Genomic DNA, 17,116 nt, shown 5'->3' with positions numbered 1-17,116 from the left:
TCCAGGTCGTATGAGGTGACCTGGAGTGGAGAGCCTGAGGAGCAGGAATGCCATAATGTCAGGATATGGTGGCTGTGACCCGCTCAACCCATCTTCCTCCATCAGGACCTGAAGAAGTTTGCCACTTGGTTGCCCTCTGGGGTACATTCTTCTTCCAACCAGTTACCCAGCGGACCCTGTTCTTCAAAGGGCACTGCAGGTGTTCCCTCCTCCAGAAAGCCTCTCTGACCACTCCAGCCCCTCAGAGTTCCAACGACTATCCTTCAAGTTTCTGAGCAGTTGTCCGCTTAGGCATTCTACAACCTGAGCACTCATCCCCAACTGGATTGTAAAGACCTTGAAGAGAGAGACTAACTCTTTGCTTGTACCTCCCTTTAGCCTATGGGGGCTGAGCATACAGTAGGTGTCAAGGAGCTGCTTTTTGTTTACTTATTTACTGATTGCATGGGAAAATGGCTCTAAAAAGCAGCTCTATGTTTCCGGGGAGTTTTTAACTGAATTCGAAAATGACGTGTGTCCTGTGGGACAACAGAGAGGAAAGAATTATCACTATTCATTCATTCAACAAATACTTAACGAGCCACTGCCATGTGCTAGACACTGTTCTAGGCACTGGTGTCACAGAAGGCAACAAAAAGGGGCAGCCCTCTTGTAATTTACCTTCTAAAGCAGGTGACAGAAAATGAACAACGTATATAAACCAACAGAGTTGGATAAGTGCTATAAAGAAAATCCAAGTTGGGCAGGGGATTAAGAGCAAGAGGGAATGCTATTTGGAGAGGGTAGTTAGGCAAAGACCCTCAGGAACTGAAAGAGAGTCCACATGGATCTCTGGGGGAATAACTCCAGGCAAAGGGAACAGCAAGTGCAGAGGCCCTGAGGTGAGAACTTGTATTTGCTGAATTTGAGGAAAGGATCTCACAAGGTTTTGTGCACCTTGATAAGGACTTAGGCTTTTATTCTGAGCACGATGGGAAGACAGTACAGATCTTCTTGAGCTCGTATCTGAGTGACTAGCTGCCTTGTGGGGCTGGCTGGGGGCTCCCAAACCAGTCAGGACACCTGGGGCTGTGTGAGGTACATTCCTGGCTTGGATTCACTTGTTCTCAATGCTAGAGTAGAACACCTTTGCTCCCTGAAAGCCTGAGGTCTTCATCTGGGATTCCTGGAGCCCCAGGACAATATTATCAACCAGGGTCCACGTCGGAGTCCCCTGGGAAGCTTTTCCCCAAACCAATGCCAAGTTCCACCTCTGCCTCACTGACCCAGAGACTCTGGGGTGGACCATGGGCATGAATGCCACTCGTTAAGAACCCATTGTCTACCCGTGAATACATGATGTTTTTCCACTTATTGAGATCTTTAGTTTACTTCAGCAATGTTTTATAGCTTTCAGAGATAAATTTTGCATTTCTTTTGTTGACTTTGTTCTTATGTATTTTATTCTTTTGGATGCTATTGTGAGTGGAATTGTTTTCTTTTTTTAAAATTTTTATTTATTTATTTATTTATTTATGGCTGTGTTGGGTCTTCGTTTCTGTGCGAGGACTTTATCTAGTTGTGGCAAGCGGGGACCACTCTTCATTGCAGTGTGCGGGCCTCTCACTATCGCGGCCTCTCTTGTTGCGGAGCACAGGCTCCAGATGCACAAGCTCAGTAATTGTGGCTTATGGGCCCAGCTGCTCCGCGGCATGTGGGATCTTCCCAGACCAGGGCTCGAACCCGTGTCCCCCGCATTGGCAGGCAGATTCTCAACCACTGCGCCACCAGGGAAGCCCAAGGAATTGTTTTCTTAATTTCATTTTCAGATTGTTCATTGTAAATGTACAGAAATACAATCGATTTTGGTATATTGAAAAAATAAAAGAAGAACCCACTGTCTGGGACTTCCCTGGCGGTCCAGTGGTTAAGACTCCATGCTTCCACTGCAGAGGGCGCGGGTTCGATCCCTGGTCTGGGAACTAAGACCCCGCGTGTGTGCCGTGGCCGAGAAAAACAACAACACTGTCTTAGAGAGGCTGTGGATGGGCCCCAGGGGACCTCTCATCCCACACCGAATTTTCTCCGCAAGTACATTTGGTGTTAAAGGAATGATAAGGACCAGGCTTTCATCAGAATCCCCCAAAGATGAAGAATCATATTCTAAGGCAAACAAAGTAGGTCTGTGAGGGAAAGCGCGATTACAGCCCACTGCCCCCTTCACCCTCCCGTCCCTTCCCTCCCCAGCCTCCTGCCCTGCTACTCCTCCCGCCAATGCCTTTGCCTCTGGCTTCTCCGTCTCATTACTTTGCCTTGATCTATTTCAATGGCAGCGTCTCCCTTCCTTCCAGTACTTAGTATGCTGCCAGCATTCAATACCTCTTCAAATACGAATAAGCTGTTCTCCTTACCAGAGCTGTGGCTCAGTTAAGTCAGTCTTTTCTGGGCTCTTTCTGTTTGCTTTTCCCCAGCGTCTTTCTGCTTCAGCTGTCAAAGAGGAGTTTGTCCCAGCCACCCCCTTCTCCCTGTGCCCAAGACCCAGGATACTGCTCGCTCGGGGCACAGAGAGAAGGGTTTTGTTACGTTATCCATGGACACTATCTACTCCTGTCACCCACACTTCAAAGCCAAGGGACCCCCTTCAGGAGCCCTGGTCCTGGGAGGGAGACTGAGTGTCCTCGGCCCTGGGGGTGCTGGGGGAGAGCAGGCAGGAGATGGCAACCGTGGGGTGACTGGGTGGCCTGGCTCCCCGGGGGGAAGGCGCTGTCTGGCTTTGGCAGGCTCTGAACTCATCCGCTTGTTGTCTGGACCTTGTTGTTTGCTGTGATCCCCTGAAATGTCCCTTTCTCTGAGTGAGGTATGGTGCAGTGTGGTGTGATCTATATGGAGTTGTTGTCAAGAGTCTGGGTGTCAAGTCACAAGTTCGAATCCCAGCTCAGCCACTTAGAAACTGTGTGGCTGTAAGTAAGTTATTAAGCATCTCTGGGCAGCAATTTCTCATCTGTGAAGAGAGGTGAGGGAAGAGGGATGGAGAGCATTATGTGAAATAATGAATATAAATTTGAGCCTCCCCCTGCCAAATTCTGCCCAGCCATCCACCACACCATTCCTCCCCCGATCATCTCAACTTTCATTCTTTCAGTCCATGTTTATTGAGGCCTACTGTGCACCCGCCAGTCTCCCAAGACTGAAGTCATTACACGGAATGTTCTGGAAGGAGCTGACTCCTCTCACTCTCCCCCGGGAGACCTAGAGATGATGGGTTGAGAGTTTTCACAGGACATTTTCTCCCAGTTACTCCACAGTTGTGAGTTCCTTCCCACTGGGAATCTTCTTGGCAGGAAGTCTTCTCCTCGTCCCCTGGGAGGCCTGCTCTGACTTATTGGGCTTCTGTTGACCTGCGTCTTCCCCCAGACCCAGAATCTACAAAGTTGGGCTCCAGCACGTCCCTTCTTCCTAGGAATTCTTGGGCAGGGACAAGACCCAAGTGTCCCCTCTCCCATCAGCCCACTCTGCTAAGTTCTCCTCGGAGCCAGAGCGGACACCTTCACCCCAGAGCCTTTCAGAGGGCGGTTTCATCCTGGCAGTCACTGTGTCCTGGGCACGTATATAGAGGCGGGCCAGACACTGTGCTGAGCGCTTAGCAACATTATCCTGTCACACACACCCCAACCCCACCCCTGTAGCCCTGTGGCAGCCTGCAACACCGGTGACCACAATGAATGCCCTTGTGTAGTGCCCCCCTATGCCGACCCTGGGCTTGACCATGTGTCACGAGTCAGCCAATGGGACATTAGCCCACATGATGCAAACAGAGGCTTGACAAGTGCTTGGCCCCTGGGGCTTGTCCTCTTGGACCACTTGCCCTTGGAAGCCAGCCGTCATGCTGCACAGAAGTTCAGGCCAGGCTGTGGAGTGATGAGGAGCCTTGTGGAGAGAGCGCCTGGAGGGTGAGATGCCATCTTGCACGTTCCAGCCCCCCGACTGAGCCCCACTGACCCACAGAATTGTGAGAGAGAATAAATCAGTGTTGTTTTAAGCCCCAAAGTTCAGGGGATGATGTGCCACACAGGAGTAGAAAACTGAAACAAACCCCGAGGCCCAGATACTATTATTACCATCCGCATTTTACAGATGCTGAATCTGAGCTTCGGAGAGCATGAGTATGTTTCCCAAGCTTGCCTACTGAGTAAGCAAATGTGAACCACTTGAATCTCCCGCTGAGGGAGCCGAGTGGACCACAGCCCAGCTCTGTGCCCCTGGGCCCACCATTGCATCCTCACCGAGGCAGGCTACCTGCTCCCCGCAGGCCTTGCCCAGCCTGTGATGGGCCGTGGCAGGCGGACTGGCACAGGCCTGGTCCTAGGAGGTGTGGAATTCCCCCCTCAGCCTACTTTGGCTCCAGGACTCCCCATCGCGGGGCTGAGCTTTTTTGGGAACCGTGTTGCGATCTAAGACTCTTCCTTCCTCGGGCCCCCTTCCTTCTTTCTTCTCTACCAGGACCACAGTCTCAAGGCTCTCCCACCCTCTCCTGCTCCCTCCCATTTATCCGTCACAGGTGTTTCCTCCAATTAATACATTGCGTTTTGAATCCCATTTTGACGTCTGCTTCTCGGAGGACGTGAACTAACACGTTGGAAAGTTGAGATTCGAACGCATGGAACCTCGGTCCGATGCTTCCTTTTGTTTCTGTCCAGAAGCTTTTCCTCTCAGGAAGAAAAGGCATCTTCAAAGATCGCCACCCTCCAGACCTCAGAAGCTCTAAGCCCACAGAAGAGGGAAACTCCAAGGACAAGGAAAACAAGGTGCAGGAACCGCCACAGACATGCCTGGGGGAGGCAGACAGACACCTGGCTCTTCAGGAACTGACGTGACCCGGAAGCCTCCACAGAAGGAATGATGGCGACAGGGAGGGGGGATGGGGTGACAAGGTAGCGTTTATTCTCTTCTCTGCCCAAGCCCTTTACACACAGCATCTCACTGCACCCTCCCCAATGCCCATAAAGCCAGTATTACAACCCTAACTTTACAAGTGAAGACACGAGGCCCAGAGAGGTGAAGCCACTTGCCTCAAGTCACACAGCTACCACGTGGCAGGGCTGAGACTTAAATCCAGGTGGAGGGAAGCTGAGTGGTCAGGTGCTTCCCAAATCCTGGGTGCGAATCCCTGATCCTTCATGTGTTCCAGGAAGACCTTGAGCAAGTTACCTAACCTCTCTGAGTCACAGTTTCCCCAAACTTGGACACTAATTATCCCTTTTTCCTAGAGACCTTGTAAGCATAACAAATGGAGTCTGGAGCTAGTGGGTGTTCAATACATATTAGTTCTGCCCCTACACCCACACCCCTGCCTCTAGGCCAGCCAGTTTTCCATTACACCACACTATTTCCATTCTTCTATTGACACAAATGAGATAAGCACTTTTTTGAAAAACCCAAACCCCAGGCTGATCACAGTTGCACAAGGGTCGATATCCAGACCTGATTCATGATGTGGTGTTGACTTCATTCCTATAATAAAACAACCCATCAACAAACTGAAACCTTGATAAATGAGCGAGGGACAAACAAAAATCAAAGGCTTCCAGCCAGGACCCAAAAAAATCCCCTGGATTCTTTCCCCATGAGGGGAGGTTTTCCATAGGGACACAGCCGCGTGCTTTGGCTCGGGGACCACGCTGCTTTCTCCCTGAGAAAGCTCCTGGGATAAAAATAGCTAAGCATCAGGCAGCCCCTTCTGGGGCTTGGAGAAGAGGAGGGGAGGGATGGAAAGAGGGGGCCTTGGCTCCCCAACGCCTGTGTCCTTGAGAAACAGGAGGAGGAGCGGGGCTGTGCAATTTGGGGTCTGAGGGGAGGTGGGGAGAAGAGCTTCCTGGTGAAGGGGAGGAAGAAATGGTCGGGTCAGGCCTCCCCAGATTCATGGAGCCAGAGAATCCTAAGGAAATACTGCTTGGGGAGCAAGAAAACGAAGTGGCGGGGCTAGACTTTGCTAGCCCAGGAGGAGAGAGGCCACTGCGCCCGCCACCAAGCAAGAAAGACTGGGAGGAGCCCCTTAGTAATGAAAAGAACAGAAACAGAAACAAGGCCCAGGGGACCCTGGTTTGAGTGTCTGAAATGAATCCAGGCCAATGGAACCACTTCCAAGAGGCCCGCATTCCGCAGAAGTTGTCCCCTTGCCCTTTCCGTCCCTGCCCCAGTGGCCCCAGCTTAGACTCCATCCTCCTTCCTAAGTGGTCCCTTGGTGAGCCCAAGATCTAACGCTCCTCTGGAGGGCCAGCTAGCCAAGCCAGAGGGCAAGCATGCAGGTAGAATCGCGGGGGCCTAAGGAGCTTAGGATCATGGGCTCTTTGAAAGTAAGAGGAATCTTCAAGATTGTCGAGTCCCTTATTTAGGCCTCATTGTGCAGCTGAGGCATCTGAAGTCCAAAGAAGACAAGCAGCTTGTCCAAGTCACACAGCAAGTCTCCTGACGCTGCTGTGCTGCAGAGCTGCCAGTGACCCCTTCTGCCCAGAATGTCATTCGTCCAACAAGTATGACTGAGCACCAGTTATGCACCAAGCACTGTCATGGGTAAGTGGGTGCGCAAGGTAGGAGATGACTGCTTTATGCTGGGTGTACCACAGAAAACCCCTCTGATAATGTGACATTTGAGCAGAGACTTGGAGGCAGTGAAGGGGGAGCCGTGAGGATATCCAGTAGAGCATTCCAGGCAGAGGGAACAGTGAGTGCAAAGGCCCTGGGGCTTAGTGTGTCCAAGGACCAGCAAGAGGCTGGATGGCTGGAGTGGAGTATTTGGGGATGAGGTCAGAGATGGAACAGGTAGGCTCTGTAGGCCACTGGAAGAAGCTTGACTTCCCCCCAGTGTGGCAGGAAGCCTTTGCAGGGTTTTGAGCAAGACTTGATCTGATTTAGCATATAAAAGGATCCCTCTATCATGTGGGAAAAATGCTGCTGTAGAGGGTCAAGGGCGGGACCAGATAGGAGGACACTGCAATAACCCTAGGGTGAGGTGGTGATACATGGCTAAGGGTGTGAGGATGGTGAGAAGTGGTTGGATGCTGGGTAGAAGTCAAGGTCACGGGATTTGCTGCTTGATCAGACATGGGGTGGGAGGGGAAGAAAGGCATCAAGGATGACGCAGGGCCTTGGCCTGAGCAACTGGAAAGATAGACTTGCCATTTATTGAAGCCAGGAAACCACGGAAGGAGTAAATCTGAGGGGAAGATCAGGACTGTATGTGTGGATCCAGCCTCAGATCAGAATCGGTTCCCTGAGGCCTTCCCTGCTCATCTGGTGCATTTAGTCTGGAACAGCCCACATCCGAGTTCAGCCCCAGGCTGTGTGGCAGGCAGGAACAGCCTAAGTCAAGGCTATGTTACATTCCACTACCTCAAATTCACTCATACCACATCTCCACACCCTGGCCCAGCCTGAACACACTTGTCCCAATGGACTCATCCGTTCTGAAAATATTCTTTAAACAAATTCTTTCATTTCTCTACTACTTTACAGAGTATGAAACATTCTTCCATGTATTATTCCACATGGCCCTCATCACAAGCCTATGAGATATGTGGGGCAGGCATTATTATTCCAATTTTTACAGATGAGGAAACTGAGGCACACGAAGGCTAAGTGCTTCAGGCAAGGCTGTACAACCACACAATCCAGGAGTTCGAGGTAGAAGCCATGTCCGCTGCCCCCCACCCCCCGGCAAGACCCCCTTGAGCCACACTCTCCATTCAATTAAGGATGACTTTTGGAGCAGCTGTGATGAATTTGGTCTATGGCTGAACTGGCCAGTACAGTAGCAACTAACCATGCATGGCTGTTTAAATTCAAATTAAAATAATTAAAATTAATACAATTAATTAAAAAATACACTGCAAAAATATTTTTTAAATACAATAAATTTAAAAATTTTAATTTTTCAGTCTTACTAGCCACATTTCAAGTGCTTGATGTGGTTGGTGGCTGCCATAATGGACAGCACAGATAGTAGAACATTTCCATTATCACAGAAAATTCTATCAGACAGTGCTATTCTGACGACCCTTCTTGCCCTCCCCAATGTAACTCCCAATGTCAGAGTGGAGGGCTTATGGGTAGTATGTGGTGTCATGCCAATTTCCATCATTCCCAACTTTTGCCCCGACAACATACCACATGAACCATATCTTACTTAATAATTGTTTTTAGAATGACTAACTTTTAAAAGTTAGATATTGATTTATGCCTCGTCCTAAGCACAAAGTCATGGGTTGGGTGTACAAATTATACATACACACAAACATGCAATTACAGTTGTTGAATGCTTGTCTATATGTTACCTCAAATCATCTCATGATTGAGAAACACTAGTAGAGAGACATGGGCTTTGGAAGCAGAAAAAGACTTCACCATTTAGCCAGCTATGTGCCCTTAAGCACATTTCTTCACCTTTCTGAATCCTAGTTTTTTATCTGTAAAGTAAATGTTCCAATAAAGAACCAACTGAATCCTTATAAAAATCAGGTAAAGAGGTTTATAATGAAAGGTGAGCCTGGCACACAGTAAGTGTTTATCAAATGTAGTTCCTTTTCCCTCCCCCCTTTTTTCCCCCTCCCCCAGTCCCACTCAGAGCCAGAAGCTTAAAAGTAAAAACAGGAATGGCGTGTCCATAGGGGACTGTGAAAAGTGCCAATGTATCCCTGGGAATCTAGAAATCCACACACATGCATAGGGCTGTTAGCTCACCCAGGGAAGATCTAAGAGGCCCTAACCTCTTTCCTTTAGCTGACTTTGAGCCTCTGCACAAGAAGGAAGTGAAGGCTAAGGCCAAGCTGTAAACTCTCTGCCAGAGCACTGAACACATGCTCCAGTACAAATTTGCAGAGCCCCATGGCAAATGCTGAGAGACTTACTGGATCTAGCATTTAAGGAAATCTCTGTCCAATTATTAGCTGACCAGTAGGCTAAAAAGCAGAAGCTTCAGGGGCCACACATGATAAAGAATACAGACTTTAAAGAATTGATCCAGGGAAGTCACTAAGGAAACAGACAGCAACAATAACAAACCCTAGTGAGGGGACAGAATCTGATTTGCAGAGTTGTCATATTATATTATTTTAAATGTTTACATTTCAACAACAACAACAAAAATCATAAGACACTAGGAAACAGGAAAGTATGGCCTATACACAGGAACAAAAGGCAGTCAACGAAAACTATCCCTAAGGAAGCCCAGATGTTGGATTAGATGTCTTAGTCTGTTTAGACTGCTATAACAAAATACCATAAATTGGCTGGCTTATAAACTATACATATTTATTTCTCATAGTTCTGGAGGCTGGAAGTCCATGATCAGGGTGCCAGCATGGTTGGGTGTGGCCCTCTACCAGGTTGCAGACTTTTTGCTGTATCTTTAAATGGCAGAAGTGGCTAGGGCATTCTGTCAAGCCTCTTTTATGAGAGTGCTAATCCCATTCATGAAGGCTCTACCTCATGACCTAAGCACCTTCCAACAGCTCCACCTCCTAATACCATCAAAGTGGGCATTAGGATTTCAACATATGAATTTTGGGAAGATGCAAACATTCAGACCATAGCACTAGATAAAAGACTTCAAATCAGCTATTATAAATACGGTCAAAGAACTAAAGGACGCCAACTATAAAGAATTAAAAGAAAGTATACGAACAATGTCTCACCAAATAGAGACTATCAATAAAGAGATAGAAATTGTGTATATACCTAATAGGAATTCTGAAGTAGAGAACACAATAACTGAAATGAGAGGGGCTCAACAGTAGATTTGATCTGACAAAATAATCAGCAAACTTGAGAACAGATCAATTGAGATTATCCAGTCTGATTAGCAGAAAGAAAAAAGAATGAGGACAACTGAACTGAGCCTCTGAGACCTGTGGAACATCATAAAGTATGCCAATATATATGCATAATGAGTGTCCAAGAGGAGAGAAGAGAAAGAGACAAAAAGAATATTTGAAGAAGTAAGAGTTGAAAGATACCCAGATTTGATGAAAAACATTAATCTGTACATTCAAGAAGCTCAACAAGTTCCAAGTAAGATAAACTCAAAGAGTTCCACACCTAGACGCATCATAGTCAAATGGTCAAAAGATAAAGGAAGAATCTTAAAAACAAGAGAAAAGTAACTCCTCACATACAAAGCGTCCTCAATAAGATTTAACAGTTAACTTCTCATCAAAAACCATGGAGATCAGAAGGCAAGGGAATGACATATTCAAAGTGCTGAAAGAAAAAGACTGTTGGGCTTCCCTGTTGGCGCAGTGGTTGAGAATCTGCCTGCCAATGCAGGGGACACGGGTTCGAGCCCTGGTCTGGGAAGATCCCACATGCCGCAGAGCAACTAGGCCCGTGAGCCACAACTACTGAGCCTGCGCGTCTGGAGCCTGTGCTCCACAACAAGAGAGGCAGCGATAGTGAGAGGCCCGCGCACCACGATGAAGAGTGGCCCCCACTTGCCACAACTAGAGAAAGTCCTCGCACAGAAACGAAGACCCAACACAGCCATAAATAAATAAATAAATAAATAAAATTTAAAAAAAAAAAGAAAAAGACTGTTGAACATGAATTCTATACCCAGCTAAACCCTCCTTCATAAATGAAGGAGAAATTAATACATCCCTAGATTGAAAACAAAACAGAATTCATGGCCAACAGACCTGCCCTACAAGAAATACTAAGGGGAACACTTTAGGCTGAAATGGAAGGGCACTAGCCAGTAACTCAAATCCACATGAAGATATAGGGCACCAGCAACTACATAGGTGAATATAAAAGCAACATAAAGGTTGCTTTTAATTTATAACTTATCTTTAACTACCTGATTTAAAGGACACTGCATAAAGCAATAATTACAAAACTATTGAAGATCTTATGTATAAAGATGTAAGTCATGTGACAATAATAGTAGAAAGGAGGGGGAAGGTAATGAAGCTATATTGGCGCAAAGTTTCATATACTATTGAAATTAAGTTGGTATTAATCCAAACTAGATTGTTTTAAAATTGGTTAAGGTGTTAATTATAATCCACAGTGCAACCACTAAGAAAATAACTAAGATATACAGTAAAAGAAACAAGAAGAAAATTAAAATTGTATGCCAGAAAACATTTATTTAACACAAAAGAAGGCAGTAGTGGAGGAATATAGAAAGAAAAAGACATAAGACACATAGAGAACAAATAGCAAAATGGCAGATATAAACCCTATCTTATTGGTAATTAAAATAATGTAAATGAACTAAACACTCAAAAGGATAAAAGAAACATAATCCAACTCTATGCTGTCTATAAGAGACACACTTTAGATTCAAAGACATAAATAGGTTGAAAGTAAAATCATGGAAGAAGATATAAGATAGAAGGAGTACCTAAAAGAAAGCTGGAGTGGCTATACTAAAATAAGACAAAATAGAATTTAACACAAAATTGTTATGGGAGACAAAGAAGGGCATTTTATAATGATTAAAAGGATAAATCCATCATGAAGACATAATGATTATACACATATATGTACCTATCGGCAGAGTCCCAAATTACATGAAGCAAAAAAATGAGAGAAATGAAGGGAGAAACACACAATTCAACAATAATAGTTGGAGATTTTGATACCCGCTTTGAATGATGGATATAACAAGTAGGCACATGATAAGCAATGGAATAGAAGACTTGAACAGCACGATAAACCAACCAGGTCTAACAGACATCTGCAGAACTCTCCACCCAACAATAACAGAACACACATTTTTCTCAAGCCCACACGGAACATTCTCCAGGATAAACCATACTTCAGGCCATAAAACAAGTCTCAGTAAATTTAGAATTATCGAAATCATACAAAGTATGTTCTCTAAACACAATGAAAATCAATAGAAATCAATAACAAAAGAAAATTTGGGAAATCCACAAATATGTGGAAATTAAACAGCACACTTCTAAATAATCAATGGATTAAAGAAGAAATCACAAGGAAAATTAGAAATGCTTTGAGAGAAATAAAAATGAATACACAACATACATAAACTTATGAGATGCAGCTAAAGCAGTGTTTAGAGGGAAATTTACCACTGTAAACACATATATTAAAAAAGAAGATGTCAAATAAATAACCTAACTTTCCACCTTAAGAAATTAGAAAAAGAAGAACAAACTAAACCCAACACAGAAGGGGGAAAGCAATAATAAAAAATAGAGCAGAAATAAATGAAATAGAGAATAGCAAAACACTGGAGAAAATCAACAAAACCAAAAGGTGATTCTTTGAAAAGATAACAAAATTATAAGAGAATACTGTGAACATTGTATGCCAACAAGCTAGATAACTTAAACTAAAAGGACAAATACCTAGAAAGACACAAACTACTAAAATTGACTCAGAAATAAATAGAAAATCTGAATAGACCTATAATAAGTAGAGATTGAATTAGTAATCAAAAAACGTCCCACAAAGAAAAAAGCCCAGGTCCAGATGGCTTCACTGATAAATTATACTAAACGTTTAGAGAAGAATCAACACAAACTCTCCCAAAAAACAGAAGAGTAGGAATACTTCTTAACTCATCCCAAGGGTCCAGTATTACCATGACACCAAGACCAGACACAGTGCAAGAAAAAAAACTACAAACCAATATGCCTTATGAATATCGATGGAAAAATCCTAAACAAAATATTAGCAAACTCAGTCCAGCAACATATAAAAAGAATTATGCACCATGACCAAGTGGGACTTATGCCAGAAATGCAGGTTTGTGTTAACATCCAAAAATCAATCCGTGTAATACACCATATTAATAGAACAAAGGAAAAAACCCACATGATAGTCTTATAGAAACAGAAAAAGCATTTGACAGAACGCTTTCATGGTAAAAACACTCAGTAAACTAGGAATAGAAGGGAACTTTTTAAACCTGATAAAGGGCATCTATGAAAAATCCACAGTAAACATCATTCTTAATAGTGAAGACTGAAAGCTTTCCCCCTAAGATCAAGAACAAGAAATGGATGTCTGTTCTCACCATCTCTTGTTAACATTGTACTGGAGGTTCTAGCTGGGACAATTAAGTAAGAAAAAGAAATAAAAGACACCTATATTATTTAAAAAAAGAAGAAGAAGCAAAACTATCTCTATTTGCAGATGATATAATCTTATATATAGAAAATCTAAGGAAAATGCACGTGCGTGTGCGCATGTGCACACACACTATTAAAACTAACAAATGAATTCAGCAAGGTTGCAGGCTACAAGATCAACATACAAAAATCAATTATATTTCTACACTCCAGCAATGAACAGTTCAAAAATGACATTAAGAAAATAAATTCACAACTGTTTTTGCAATACAAAAGAATAAAATACTTAGGAATAAATTTAACAGAAGAAGTATAAGACTCATACACTGAAAGCTACAAAAACCTCACTGAAAGAAATGTAAAAAGACCTAAATAAATGAAAAGACATTTCATGTTCACAGATTGGAAGACAAATTGTTAAGATGGCAACAAGCCCCAAACTGAACTACAGGTTCAACATAATCCTTATCAAAATCCCAGCTGTCCCCCACCCGCTTTTTTGGGCAGAAATTAACAAGCTGATCCTAAAACTCATTTGGGAATGCAAGGAACCTCACATAGCCAAAATAATCTTTAAAAAGAAAACAAAGATGGAGGACTCATACTTCCCAATTTCAAAATTTACTGAAAGCTGCAGTAATCAAGGCAGTGTGGTACTGGAATAAAGGTAGACATGGATCAATGGAGTAGAATTCAGAGTCCAAAAGTAAACCCTTGCATTTATGGTCAATTGATTTTTTCCAATGAGACAAGAATAGTCTTTTCAACAAATGATATAGAGCAGCTGGATATATACATGCAAAAGGGTGAAAATGGACCCCTACCTTATATACCATATGCAAAAATTAACCTAAAATGGGTCAGAGACCAAAATCTAAGAGGTAAAACTATAAAACTCTTAGAAGGAAACTTAGACATAAATCTTTATGGGCATGGGTTAGGTAACAATATCTTATATACAGCACCAAAAACAGAAGTAACAAAAGAAAAAAATTTTATTGGACTTCATCGAAATTAAAAACTGTGCTACCAAAGGACACTATCAAGAAAGTGAAAAACAATCTTCCGAATGGGAGAAAATACTTGCAAATCATACACCTGATAAGACTCTAGTATTTAGAATATGTAAAGACTTTTACAATTCAATCATAAAAGGAAAATAACCCAGTTTTTTAAGTGGGCAAATGACTTGAATAGACATTTCTCCAAAGAAGATATAAAAATGACCAATAAACACATAAAAAATGCTCAGCATCATTAGTCATTAGGGAAATGCAAATCAAAACCACAAGATACCAATTTATACTAGGATGGATAGAATGAAAAAGACAGACAATAACAAGTGTTGGTGAGGATGTGGACAAACTAGAACCCTCATACATTGCTGATTGGATTGTAAAATGGTGCAGCCACTTTGGAAAACAGTTTGGTAGTTCCTCAAAAAGTTTACTTAGAGTCATCATATGACCCAACAATTCCACTTCTAGGTATATGCCCTAGAGAATTTAAAACATATGTGAAGACAAAAACTTACACACAAACGTTCATAACAGTATTATTTATAATAGCCAAAAAGAGTAAACAATCCAATTCTTCAACTGATGAATGGATAAACAAATGTGGTATATCCATGCAATGGAATATTGCTCAACAATAAAAAGGAATGAAGTACTGATAGATGCAACAATGTGGATGAACCTTAAAAACACTATGCTGAGTGAAAGACACCAGTCATAAAATACCACATATTGTATGATTCCATTCATGTGAAATGCCCAGAATAATCAAATTCATAGAGACAGAAAGTAAATTAGTGGTTGCCAGGGGCAGTAGGGAGGCAGGAATGGAGAGCGACTATTAATGGTTACAAATTTCTGGAACTTCCCTGGTGGTTCAGCGGCTAAGACTCGCACTTCCACTGCAAGGGGCGTGGGTTCGATCCCTGGTTGGGGAACTAAGATCCCGCATGCCACGTGATGCAGCCAAAAAATAAAAAAAAATTTTTTTTAATTTAAAAATAGTTACAAATTTCTTTTTAGAGTGAAGAGAATGTTCTGTAACTAAATCATGGTGACAGTTGCACAACTTTGTGGGTATACTTAAAACCACTGACCTGTATATTTTTAAAGGGTAAATTTTGTGATCTGTATTATATCTCAATAAAGCTGCTTTATTAAAAGATGATTAGTTACTATTATTATCCTGTCCCCAAGCCTGGAAACCCTTCTATAATGGGCCTCAAAGGACCGAGTGTGCTGGTGGCCCCCACCAGGCGAAATGCCCTCAATCTCTGGTTGCACAGGCCAGGAAAGAGGAAGTGGAGCCTGGGCTGAATCCAAGCCCATGGGAGAAGCTTCTGTGCTGACTGCCATAGCCTCCTGCATCAGGAGGGCAAACCTGAGTGGGGCTGGGGCGAGCTGGGGCCTCCCGCTCCTCAGCCCTGTGTCTTCAGAGCTGGTGTGAGCGGGGGTGAAGCTAAAACTCCTGTTATAGACCCCGCTGCTGTGAGTTCACACCCCAGGCTGGCGGAGCTGCCTGCCTGGAGTCGTGATACCCCTGGGAAGCTCACCTCTCCCAGGTACCTGCATCTTCAGTCTCCTTAACCAAGCCTGGGTTGGGCAGTGCTCAGGGAATCCAAGGGGCCCAGCCACTGTGAGGGTCCTTCCCCTAGTAGGGGTGGGGGACAGACAGGGGCCTAGATGCAGGGAGTGGCCCAAGGTCCCTGGTGGGCGAGGAAAAGAATTCTGGTCCCCTGGGTCCCTGGCTCCAAGGTTCTTCACATAACATTTTTCCTTCTCCCAGGAGACCCTGATGCTGCCCTGGAAACCATCTAAAACTTTCTGGCAAAATCATCGCTATTTGGCAATAGCTCATGCCCGGCCTAATCATGAGCTGCTCACTCCCACCCTGTCCCTCCCAGGCACCCAGCAGCTTCCAGAAACCACTCCACCCATCCTCCCTCACTCTGTCCCCCAAGTCAGTCATCATAACGTGTACCATTTATCAAGCCCAGGGCTGGACACTTCACATACGCGATCTGCTTTCATCTCCTCCACAACCCAGTAAGGAAGGACTCTTATGATGCCTGCTTTCAAGGAGGAAACTGAGTCCTGGAGAGGTAGTCACTTACTGAGGATCCCACAAAGCAGCGGAGGAAATATCTGAACCTGGTCTCTTTGACTGTACTCTTTTTTTTTTTTTAATTTGTTTTTTCATTGAAGTATAGTTGATTTACAGTGTTGGGTTCATTTCTGCTGTACAGAAAAGTGACTCAGTTATACACATATAGACATTCTTTTTTATATTCTTTTCCACTATGGTTTACCCCAGGATATTGAATATAGCTTCCTGTGCTATACAGTAGGACCTTGTTGTGTATCCATTCTATATATACTCTTTGCATGACACTTGGAGCCTTGTTCAGTGAGTGAGCAGAGCTGATCCCCAAGGCTGGGAGAATAGTACCACCTCACACGCCAAGGGGCAAATGGGCAGCAACTCTTCCCCACTCCTGTGGCCCTGGAAGACTTCTATTCCAGCAATTTTTCCAGGGACTTCGTGAGGCCATATATGTTGTACACAGGCAGTGCTAGTCACATGGCCCACATGTGACTGGTGACTCCAGGAGTTGAGCAGTGCACATACCACACAATTGTATGTATATGTGAGCCCTGACTTTTGACCAGGCCTTGCATGGGACACCCTGCTTCCTTCTTTTAACCCAGTGAATTCTGTCCATCTTACAAGGCCTGGCTCAAATTCTCCCTCCTCCAAGCAGCCTTCCTGGAGCAGCCCAGGCCACCTTGATCTCTCTTCCTCTGGTCCCCTATAGATAGGTACTGTCCATTGGGTACTGGGTAGCCACTTCTGTGGATGAGCCTGTATATATCTGAGTGCCCTTGAAGTGCTCCAGGAGGGCAGAGGCTGGCTTTGAAATTACTTGTTTCTCCCACCTCACCTGACAAGATGCCAAGGGTTCTATAAATATTTGTGCCTTGGCAGGTCTCCAGGTTACCAAGGATGAAGCAAAAACCCCAGAA

This window comes from Balaenoptera musculus, chromosome 8 (genome assembly GCF_009873245.2).
Source record: "Balaenoptera musculus isolate JJ_BM4_2016_0621 chromosome 8, mBalMus1.pri.v3, whole genome shotgun sequence".
In the NCBI taxonomy this organism is placed as follows: domain Eukaryota; kingdom Metazoa; phylum Chordata; class Mammalia; order Artiodactyla; family Balaenopteridae; genus Balaenoptera; species Balaenoptera musculus.
This window is presented reverse-complemented; position numbering follows the sequence as displayed.